Source organism: Vidua chalybeata, chromosome 4, assembly GCF_026979565.1.
Source record: "Vidua chalybeata isolate OUT-0048 chromosome 4, bVidCha1 merged haplotype, whole genome shotgun sequence".
Lineage (NCBI taxonomy): Eukaryota > Metazoa > Chordata > Aves > Passeriformes > Viduidae > Vidua > Vidua chalybeata.
In genome coordinates this window covers 46,907,310-46,919,652 of record NC_071533.1, presented here as the reverse complement: position 1 = coordinate 46,919,652, position 12,343 = coordinate 46,907,310, and the positions used below count along the sequence as shown (strand labels likewise).

General features: G+C 36.4%; 1 protein-coding gene across 13 annotated transcripts in view; it reads right to left on the bottom strand.

Moving 5' to 3' along the window:
- Positions 1 to 12,343, bottom strand: part of FRYL (FRY like transcription coactivator) — a 167,807-nt gene that overhangs the window by 122,017 nt on the left and 33,447 nt on the right. Inside the window, exon 1 of one of the 13 annotated variants that reach the window (XM_053941938.1) lies at positions 8,206 to 8,283. The exons of the other annotated variants lie outside the window; for them this stretch is intronic. The gene's annotated coding sequence lies outside the window, so the exon portion shown is untranslated. Of the gene's footprint in view, positions 1 to 8,205; positions 8,284 to 12,343 lie in introns of those variants that run through there. 13 annotated transcript variants of the gene reach the window in all.

The window sequence follows — 12,343 nt, the reverse complement described above, 5'->3', positions numbered from 1 at the left end:
TTTTCATCACTCTTTTTATGAATACATTCAAAGTTACACCGCAAGCATTCCTTTTTCCTCTTACTAAATAAGACATAACAGAGGTTGTATTTTGTTATGAGTAGGATATATATAAAGGTCAGATTTTGGAACCAGCTGATGAATTTCATCACTAATTTGAAAGATTGTATTAATTATGGTTGGTCTCTGACTGCCTTTAACACTGGACTACAGAGACTTCTTCAAAGGAATCATTGTTAACAGTGTGCGTTCCAAAATCATGAGCCAACTCTCTCAGCACCTCAAAAATAATGACTTTTAAAAATACACTTTATGTTCTTTGTAGTTGTCCTTCCCCCCCCCCCCCCCCCACTTAGCTTTTATTCTTTAAGTTATTAGTGCCAAAAACTTATTAAATAGAATCATCCCAGAAACTCCAGGAGATATACTAAAACAACCCTACAGAAATACTAGTCTCCATGTTCCACCTTCTGGAATCCTGTTAAGAAGACTTTCGACAAACAGGGAAGTTGTCAGTATTTCTGTAAAGTATCATTTCAAAATTAAATTATCATTAGGAAATATTTTTCAAAATTTGCATTTATTTATGACATTGAGGCATTTGGCCAAGCAAGTTACATGGCCTTTCACCACAGCATCTGGGATTCTGTAGCACTGTTACTTATTCATAGTATCAACTAATGATCACCAATTGGGTTTCCTCAAGGATACTAGCAATTTTAATTTTAAATTATTAATAGAAAAAATATTAGCCCATTACCAATTTCTAAGAAATGAGAACTGTATGTACCAAGAGTATAAGCTTCTCCTTCTAAGGATTTCAGTAGATGCATTGAAGACTAGGAATATATAATATTAGAAACAAAAATATTTTGAAAAGAAATATGTTCTTTTAACACTACATGAATATGTATGCTCTCATACATAGCAGCTTAGATTACATGGACATCACTAATTCATTAGATTTAAAAATGGCTTACACCAAGTATTTTCACAGCCCTCCCCTTCCCCCAAGAAAGGCAAAAACAAATTAGCAGTACAAGTCCATTTCACAAGTGGAGTAATTGGTCTGTCAGTATCTTAGACCTATCACATAACATCAGTGTCATAAGAGTTATCTTATTGTACAACTGTGCACAAGCCTTCCAACAATTCTTCTTCCTCACGACTCAATTTAACTGCTTTAAAACCAAAGGTGTGTTAATAACAATGACTGCCATATCAGACTTCTTGGGTTTTGGTTTTCCTTTGAAATGAGTTAATGAAACAACCTACCAAATATTAGAGTCAACAGAAGATTTCAGTATAAACCACAAAGTTTAAAATGTAATCTTTTATTTTTAATCAAAACAAGAATAGTAAAAGCAGGAAAGAAAAACTATGGATTACAAGCCTCTGAATCTTGGACAAACACAGACAAGGCTAATTCTCTGAGAAGAGCACAAGAAAACTCATCATTCAGAGTTACAAGATATCAACATCATGTATTTCTAGAACAGTGTTAGAAATATGTCATTTACGACATGGATTTTTTTCCAGTTCCTCATTCTCAGAGAGGAAAATGAAAGAGTCTTCTGGAAAATACACTGTGTCTAAAACTGAGAGCAACAAGTATGACCACTAAAAATACCTATCACTTTGAGTACTTAGAAGAAGTCTTTTGTAAGATTAGTATTTTACTATTTTAGATAAAATGGAAAATAAAGCACTTGCATTTAAATATAAGCAAATAGCTTTCATCTGGAGGTGGTTCACGTAAGAAAAAAATCCAAAAAGAAAATATGAAATTGATCTGTGCATACTTTTATAAATAGGCTGAACATTACACAATTCCAGTAAATACACAGTTTATATACTGATCCCAGTATTTGTATACCTTTTGATTCTGGATCCATTTCACTTCTAAAGGGGGCAGACTACTCTAAAGTATATTTTTGAGACCTTCTCAAGAGTCAAGGTGAGGTATGCATGAATAAACACACTGGTATCAAGCTGGTATCAAGCTCTTAAAAGGACTGTAGGTGCAGTAAAGCAGAAGTGCTCAATCTGCAGACACAAAGCTGTTTGTACTCTACTAAAATGATTAATCCAAGTGCCACATCATGCTTTCTGGTCTGATATGGAAAACTCTTAGTAAAGAGGATGGCCAGAAGCAAATTGCTCAAGCTGCTTCAGTGACCTAAGTCAGCAGACTCCAGGCTGGAAATAGACTGATACATTACAAGATTCACGCACTGTAAGCCCAGCTGCTCCAGGAAGCATTAGACTGGCCATTTGTGGTACCATTCATCCACAGCACACTTGACCTGTACAAGCAAAGCCCATTCAGCTCTTCCACACATACCTTTTAGATGGAATTTTCAATACATGTACAGTGGGTCCAGTCACAGGACAGGTAAGATTTGCCTTGAGCGTTTTAATAGCTAGATGACCCAAGCAATGTAAGAGATCAGAAACTTTAGCACTGTAGATAGTACAGAAAACAGAACTTTTCTTTATTTGTAGCATTAGGTATTTAATAAAAATATTTCTGAAAGGATCATTATCCATAGTAGGATCAATACATTTACCAGAAATGTGTATGCAAAGGCTATTTGCACAGCTTTACTTTAATTCAAGTAACATCATGCCATTTTCTTGGAGATGCCCAGACACATTGCTGGCAACTATTTTGAACAATGTACATGAAGTGCCATATGCATAATACTGCTACTGCAGTAACTGCCAGAGATCTGCCCTGTGGCAAACACTGATATGCAAGAGCAAAAAACATTATTCATACACTGTGCTTCACCTCTATGGGCTGAAAAAGTAAGAGGGGTTTCATGACTGAAGACACTGCTGTATTTATTATCTTAAAAGAGCAATATCTAACTTCAAAAAGTTTGCTTTCAAATGGCAAAGAAATAACACTTTTTAAGTCATTAATTTGTGCTTTACAGTGTTTTAAAAACCTGTTTTACAGATTTTTAGCTTAATTTCCTTCCCCCCGCCTTCATTTGAAGCATTATTCCCCATTTGTACAATAGCTTCATTTCTCTAGGAGCATATTCAGAACACACTACCTCCCTCCCTCAAACACCCAGTGCAGCTCTTGCTTTTTTCTAATGGCACAGCCAAGATAACAGAGTATGATTTTTCTACTTATCCCTCTGCAAAATAATTTAGATTATTTTGAACAAAGCATTCCGGCATTAACACTCAATTAAAAACCAAAGCTAAAGGCATTCTTTTCAGTTACAAAAAAACCATGCAGCTACTCTTGCTTCCAGAAGTTTCTTTACAGTTTTCAGACCTAATACATTCATCTTCAGGATGATAAAGACTGACAGAAAATGCATTCATAACTACAAATAATATTTCCAATTTAAAATAAATCATAAACTTCCCAGCTAGTTCTGGAAGGACACTGAAGATGCACATGCACAGCCTTCTTGAAGAACACAGTCTTTGAGTAGGATCAAAGAGGGTACAGTTAATATTTAACTTTTCACTAAGTTAACAATGTCTAAACTGAATAATAAGTCTGCTGTAAATTAAAAAAAAAAAAAAATAAAGGGAAAGAATCCCCCCACAACCTTCAAGAATAATCAAATCCTGAAAAATCATATAATTCTCAAGGTAGTTTAACAACAGCCTTATGAATTTTCTAAGAGTTTATACTAAACAGATATCCAGCTCTTCCTGAAAATCTAGCTTTCCAGATCAGCAAACACTGCAAGACTACAAGGAAACAAATCAGCAATAAAAAGGTGAAACATTTCAAAAACCACAATAGGCAGTTCTTAGATTGTATTTAACCAATCTCCCTCCAAGACAAAATGAGGCAGGTAAAGTGATACCCAAGCCTAAACTTGCTACCACATCTCGTAAGTTTGACAAATTCAAGTTTCTCAATTGTCACAAGCAGCCCTGTAATTAAAATTCTGGAAAACACAGTGATTTATTCCCTTTCTCAGATGCTAAATTTCAATCTTCAGTGACTGCAAATGAAACTTACAGGTATAAAGTCCAATTAGGATGGTTCGATGTCAGACAACCTGAAATAACTGCCTTAAGGTGTGATCTGTTCAATTCTGTACTGTGTCAGCCTCCTCACTGTGCTTCAGCACAAACATACCAATGCACTGGGTTTGGGAAAACCCCAGTTTTCACCAACCTTTTAAATGGAACCTGGAAACAGTTACAGAGCTGCACAGAAAATCCCTGCTTAGTTGCTGGGCGTTTAAATGGATAGAGTAAGGAAAGGCTTAACTCTGTTACCCTACAAGGCCTCAAGACAACTGCTACAAATCAGTTATGTTTCTATTTTTGCTGTTCCTCCCAAGCTGCTGGATGTCTGTGCCGCTTTTACGGGAAACATCATATTTACATTATGCAAGGATCAGTTATTCCATCCCTATAGAGAGCATCAGGGAAAAAAAAAAATACCACTGAGAATTTATGATTCATCTGGGAAAACTTTAAAGAAGAAAAAGTTAAAGAAAAAAGCTACCTATAGGAATAAACTCAGCACGGAAGCTGCAATCTATTAAGCCTCATGAGCACAATAGTACTCGCACAGAAAATATTCTTGGATGCAGATTACCACTAAACTCACAGAGCAGCTGAAGATCCTTGTGTATGCGCTTGCCCTTGCCTCCTGCCTCTGCCAAAGCTGTGTTTGCTCCTGAGCCACTGTCACAGCAATCCACTCCTGTTCATACATTAAATGCTGTAGAGCCCTGTATAAGCAGACATATGTCTCATTCAGCCACCTCTGCCACAGGGCACTTAATAGTAGGCAGAGGGATGGGACAAGGGGGAACTACTACAGGTGTCTCTGTAAAGCCTCCTCACAATCACAAGCCTACCAACTTACTCCACCATGGCTTCCATCCCTATGTAGGCAGCAGCTCACCACACATAGTATAAGGACTTGGACAGTTGTACTTGAGCGTCAGGAAAAGGAAAGCAAGAAGGGGCAAGGCATGGACAGCCAATTTTCTCTTGAGGTTTCAACTCCTGAAATTGCCTTTCCTGATGTTTCAGTTACACAGGGCAGGAGCATATGGAGCTCCACCACCCAATATGAGAAATAAATGGAGTAACTACATTAACATGGCATTCCTCATAGTTGAACTAAACTGGCATATTTCTTTACTCCAAAGCCAGCAAATATTTACAGTGCCTTTCTTTAGTGCTTTAGTTACTAGGATTTAAACAATTAAGTGTTTTTAATGCTGAATTTTGCAGCTCTCCAATCTCCGTGAAAAACTTATTCTTGTAGGAACCTGAAGCATAAGTAAAAAACAGATATGCTTTTAAGATTTAAAAAGGTAATTAAAAGATAAAATATACATTGTGTTGCAAATCAGAAATAAAAGAATTCATATGAGTTTCTTTTCTGAACCTTTATCTTGAGCAAGCGCGCTGTTACACTAAAGAAAAGCAAGAAAAGAAATACAAAAATCAGAAAGGGGGAGAATCAGAAGTAATAACAAACCCAAGGGCAGTTAAATGCAACAGTTAGATACTAAACACCTAACACACACAAAAACTTTACAAGGCCATGTTTGCCTGGAAGTTGTGCAAATAGTCCACAACACAAAGTTCCTTAAGGTGCTTTAGCTGGTGGACTACAAAACAGCCTCTGCCAGCAGCCACGCACAGGTTGAACCATGACAGGCAGCTCTGCATCCACACACCTGCATCAGGCACAGCACATCAGACAAGAGCCATGGTGTCACTCCACTGCAAGCCCTACTAATTACTGAAAAAGGAACAGCTGAAACAACTGAAAAACATGTTCACGTAAAAAGGACAATGTGCTTTAGCTTCTTCTGTTCATTCAACTGGCTCTCCCTGTTTGTCAGTCATATTATCTCTTGATAGAGCATTTGCATACTATTAATTTCTCCCAGTAACGGATATGAACATGTTAATTATCCAAACATACAATGTACCTATAAATGTCTATAACTTCCTCAATATCTGGGCAAATTAACCTACTCTGCTCTGCACGGCTCCTTCCATGAAACAGGAATTTATGGAAATCCCAATCAAGTAAGAAAAAACAGTTTTAAACTAACTCTAATAAACTGAAAACAACATACCAGATAAATACAATATTTTTATACAAGTTTTGAGTTTCTTTTATATGTATTACTGGTTTTCCTTTTTAATTTAGAAAATACTTTGAAATTAAAAATATCCTTCCTTCAGCAAGTCATCCTCTCGAAGAAGTAACTGAGACAAAGCTCACACCAGTGCATTTTTAAGAGATGCCAAGTGACACCAGGCAGTTTTGAGTCAGTCTCTAATACGATCGTGCAACAGCATCCTGATGCTAGAGTATCAGTTTATATTGCCCTACTGGTCTTGTCAATGAGCATTGAAAGTATCCCAAGCAATCAGGGTCCACAACATGCCTGTCACTACAGACCTCTTTAGACTAATCAGCTAAAGAGCTATTATTATTTATGTAGTATTGCCCTACAAAGGCATATTGCACAGCTCATGAAGTGAGGATACACCAAGTCCTGAACATCCAGAGCATGTCATGAAAAACTGCTCAAGAGAGAAACTTAATCTCTTCAGAAGGTTCCACTGGTAAAATGACATGGCTTTCTGAAAGTCTCTTCAAAACAGTAGTGCATTTGTATTTCTCATTAAAAAATCCTTCTTTCATAAATAAATACAAGCATGAGTCAAGAATCCTCCTGTCTGGGAGGGTGGGTCCTTGCTTGAAGGGACCTTCTGGAACTTGGCTGGAGAACAAGAGGATGTGTGTCGAGTAAAACAACCAACGTCACTAACACTGATTCCCGAATCACAGCTACTCTTCAACAGCACTTACTACCTGAGAGAACATATTCTTACTTGAAGAGCAACTAAAGGCTATTCAGTGCTAAGTTAGAGACACCAAAAATGACATTTACTGAAAATGGAAAGGTTCTCCAAAGTAGCCCTTGATTAAGAGGAAATAGCTGAAGTAGCAGCCTTTTTCCCCTCAGTTTGGAACCACATGATATAGGAACACATATAAAGTTAGAACTCACAGGGTAAGAATCATCCTGTTACTGAAGAGCTTAGAACAAAAGCAACTAGAAACATAGAAGTTTACAAACAAAGACATACACAGTTCACAAATGCAGGCAACAGAAAGTATCAATAGTCACCAAAAATATCAATTACTGAAAAATATCAAATCTGACTCTTCCACTTACAATTCACATTTTCATTAGGAACAAAAAAAACCACCACACCTAAAGGAGATTAAAATTAGTCTGATCACCTACAAACTAAAATTTTTTCATTTGAAACACAGACTTCTTTTTCAAGTGATAATTGAAAACCTGTTTCACAATGTTCCAATTCTTATATTTCTGTAACTTTAATCTGAATTGCTGGTATCACAAGCATGGCATCTTCATATGCAGTTGCTGAATTAATCCTGCAAGTAAATACTGTACTAACCTTTCAAATACATTCTTGAGCATTAGGAGGGTATTAGTTGGAATTTTTTTAGCCCATAGATCAATTTTAATGTTTTAACAGATAACAGATTTTTACTTCAAAGAAAACAGCACCTTAAAAATAAGCTGATACTTTTATTTTACATGCTATCCAGCCTTTTACATACTCCACCTTGGGATCACTAACAGACATTACTGATAGCAGATTAAGTTTTAAAATCTGTTCTATATGCAGGATATTTACAGTATAATTCAAAACAGGAACAACATGCTAAACTATTCTGTCTCTCTCAAAATGTCACTTCGAAGGCCTGTGGACACCTTAGACACAAAGAATTTAAAAGAATATTTTTGTTCTTCTATTACCAGTATATCATAGATCAGTTTTACAGTAATAGATATTTTTGCAACAAGTTTCTCCACACCTTGTTGACTCCAGCACTTAACAACTCTCCCCAATCAGCTTTTGTAGAATCTTCTGAAAACTTGTTTTTCTGTCTGTGTTAAGTTTTCTCACATCCCCCACATGTATCATGTCTCTCTCCCTCTCCTTCAAGTTAAAAGCTTTATTTTGTCCCTCTCACAACTACCTTAAAAATAATTGAGATTGGAAAGGTCAAGAGATAGTTACTTAATTTACAGTCCTCCCACTAAATTTTATCTGCATTATTTCAAAGAATTAGCCTAAAGATAACATTTCAATGAATGTCAAAAGAACAAAAAAACAAAGTGCAAACAGCAGGTTTACCGGCATTCACTTCCTAAATTTGCTGTTGGTTATTTCTCATAGTGTTCCAGTTTGCTGCCTATCCACTGGTATTGGAAGGGAAGGGGAGTTTCCTCTGGTTTATCAAGTAGAATAGTCTCAAAGATAGACATGCAATGGAACACCAAAAATGAATATACAAGACAACTACACAGGTGGAAGGGTACAATCTCCTGTCCACAACACTGAGCCATTACATTGATTCAGCTGTCACATGAAAGCTCATACTAACACTATGTCTGAGAAAACCTTTAAAGTGCTTGAAGTCCAGAAGATGCATAAAAAGAGACATGAATAAAAGATGCATAAAGAGAGATATAAAAATGCAATAGAAAGGTAATCTAGTAAGTAACCAATAGCAATAAAAAATTGATAAGCTCTCTTCGCCACGTGTCAGAGGAAAACAAGTCAATTATCCCCTCACTTTATACATATACTCCACACATTTATATCAGTATACCCCACATGAGTAGATGTTAAGTACGAAGAAATACTTCTAAATCCACCTTTGATTTGTACTGATACACACCTTGTATGAAGCACTAAATTTCAATTACTTCACCACTTGACTAAAATATATTCATTGTAAATTTCTGCACACATTCTTCAGAAGAAACCCGGAGAAAAACTGCAGCAAAAGTATATTAAGTATATGGTCAAGCATGCAATTTTAAAAAATCAGATCTTCAATAAAATAAAGTAGAAATTATATTTGAGATGTGTCTGACAATTAAACACAACTACAGTTGACTTTCTGTATTAATGGTAAAATAAAGAAGTCAGAGGCATATCTCTTTGCACTTTTAAAAATATTTGCTGGACCTTATTTTAGTTCTTTATTGACTCCATCTTAGGCTAATGCCTTACTTAAGAGACATTTACCCAGTGGTCATTTTATCTGCTTATAAGCAGTAATAATAAAACCAATCATGCCTGCCCTTAAAATAAAACTCTGGCGAGATGCTTGTTTTTCCATTTATCTAAAATATTTAAGAGTTCATTTTCCACAAATCAATTAAAACAGAGGATATCCAAAAGGTGACTGTTACTTTTGGTGATGGTAAGATATTTAATGCTGTCCCCACTACTGACCCAAAAGGCCCTTTCAGCAAGTTGATTCCCCTTGCCGATTCATTTCAAAAAGTGCCCCTAATACATTGGAACACTTTCCGTTGGCTTTGTGAAAATAATCAGCTCAGGGAAAAGCCACACCAGAACTCAAGAGAAGATGGGGAAGGCTGCACAGCTGTGAGTGAGATTGCCCTTTTCATTGACAGTAAACTGTTAGATCAGCCTGATCCACTCGTAAAACTGCACTCAAAAATCGAACCAAAATCTCCTTTCCCTCCCTTCTGTTGCAAAGAGCTTCAAGCACAGATTCCAAAGGCCCTTAGGAGAAGTTTACTTATTATTTCTTATGGAAAATATACACAGAACAATTTCCTGGGGCATTACTCAAGCAAAACAATGTTATCTGCAGTGATAAGAAAACAAGGAGAGAGGTTAGAGGCTTTTATGTAAATAGTATTCTGGATCCCAAACAGTATTATGGAGCAGTCTTTAAACGCAAGTGAGCAGAGATTGTGGGGGGAAGCACACCAACCCCTCCAGTCTTTCCTAACCAAAACTCTGTACTTGGTGTTTATACATGAAATACAAGTCAGTTTCTGTACCCAAGTCCCTGGTCATCCTTTGCTGTACAGGGCTGATTAGAGATGCAACTGGGAGCTGAATTCGCCCTGCAGAGCAGCTGATAATATAGGGACACGTTGCTCACAGGTACTTTATGTGTATCCAGCCCCTGCTGCTAACCCCTGAGGCAGCCACGGCTCCGTTACTTTACCACCAAGGAACACATTTCTGTTGGCGTATTTTTACTCTCCTAGCAGAAGCACGTGAAGTGAAGCAGGTTTTCCATACACAGAAATAACACGGGGGCTGTAAGCAGTGAGAATACTCACATCACTGATCAAATTAATATCTCTTCTACGATTCTTGCAGATTTGACTTACACAGCTGGGCATTACAACAGTTCCACAGTATTAGCTACCCTGCCTTGTTACACAATGAAAGCACAGAGCTGCAACAGGAGGGCACATTTCACACAGCACAGGTACAGCTGCCATGTGCCAGCTCACACAGGGCAGTAGTGGCATTACCCTTTTTTAATACCATAACCTGAATTTTCTATGCTCAACTTTGCATGTTTCATTTGGATTGTAGATTTTTTGAAACAAATATTTACAACTGAGAACATGTCCACTCTAAAACACTACAGCAAATTTTAAAAAACTGCAAGTTCTTTTTACTAACCTCTATTAAGCATTGTGATGCATACAGTCATATACAAACCCTTCAACAAGTCAGTTGTGGTTTTCTTCTACAATTGTACTAATTTTACACATCTAAAAAGGCACTTCTGAAAAGACTTCTAAAATACACTTTAAACTATTCTGCTGGTTTCTGATTCTACATATTTTAAAAGATGTCTCACAGAGCATATATTTGTAAGGGCCTATTTTCAGCTCTTAAAGTATATACTGAGTAAAATATTTTAACAGCTGCTATGATAAATATTTTAATAACAAACAACAACAAAAAATTTCACCACCTGAATTTCTCTCAAAAATTTTAGGTCAGCTAGATGCAAACCCAACTAGTTGGTATTATAAAAATAGTATTTTAGGATTTCAATGCCAGCAATAGGGTGGTTTTTGCTTGATCTGTCTGTTGGAGAACTTCTAAAATATGGTTATACTTAAAAATAATTACCAGGCTCAGAATTTCACCTAAATTCTCACCAAAATAAAAAAAAATCTTAAACAGCGGCAATAAGGAACAGAAAGTAAGAAGAAAAAAAAAAATAAACACCACTCACTCTCAAATTCAAACACAGTAATAGGACAAACCACCTTAGCTTTAAAAAAACTACTGAGCTCCTCAGCAGCTTCATTATATTAAATTCTGCAGTGCATTAACACCATATCTGCCAACAATAAGCAAGTAAACGTTTACAATATTTTTTCAAATAATTCTATTGTTTTATTACCTGTTTAGTCAGCACCTGCCTTCTGCAGCATACCCAACTGGTAAACACAGTAGTTCTTTTGCTCTATTCCAGCACAGCAGCTCATTCCATTACCAAGATACAAAAATAGAAATAAGCAGATAATTTAAAGAGGATTCAGCTACTATCTGCTATTGTAAAAGCATGATCCCAGAACAGACTCTAAGTCTTCATTTCGTAAATGATGACATCACACCATTAAGCAATATTAGTCAGGCACTGCTGGTTTCCACAAAATCACTCCTAATAGTCACCACTTGGCACATGTTTAAGGCCCAAGAGAGGAAAATTCATCTTTAACAGTCAGAGGAGTTTATTCTATGTTTATTATCCTCATTTGCTCAAACTATCAACAAAACACTGAACAAAGATGAATATATCTGTTTTGTCTACAAACTTGAATCAGCCTACAGCATTTTCTTTTAACCTGACACAATTCTGTTTCTTCTGAAGTTATAACATGTGGAAAAAATATTATTTAAATTGAGAGCTATAAAGAAATTAGAATATAGCATAAAAGCAGGATTGGTGAGATATTCGTATGGAGATATTAAAGTCACAGTGATATCCAGCTATAAACTCCAGGGCTGTTGTACAGCATTCCAAGTTAAATGAGGCTAAAATACCTTCACCATCAGACACCATGGGCTTCTGATCAGTTTTGAAGTATACAGGCAGCCATAACAGACTTTATTCTGTAGGCAACCTTCAATAACCCACAGCATTAGAACATTAACTTGTTGTAATTTGCTGTGTACAGGAACAACTAGTTTAACAGATCAGAACTGTCCCTGATTCCCTCAGCTGCCTATTTTATTCAACCTGATACACCAAAAAAAGTAGTTCATGTTACAATCAGGAAGGCTAAGAGAAGTCTTTCCAAGGAAATCCTTTTCTCCCACCACCACCAAACCTTAACTCCCTAAGGCTGTAAGTTCATCACCCAGTAAGACAGATGAATGTCTCCATCTCAACCACTGCATGTAGACAGGAAAAAAAAAAAAAAAGCAGGTAAGGAAAAAATTTAAAAGCCATACTAATTCTTGAAAATAT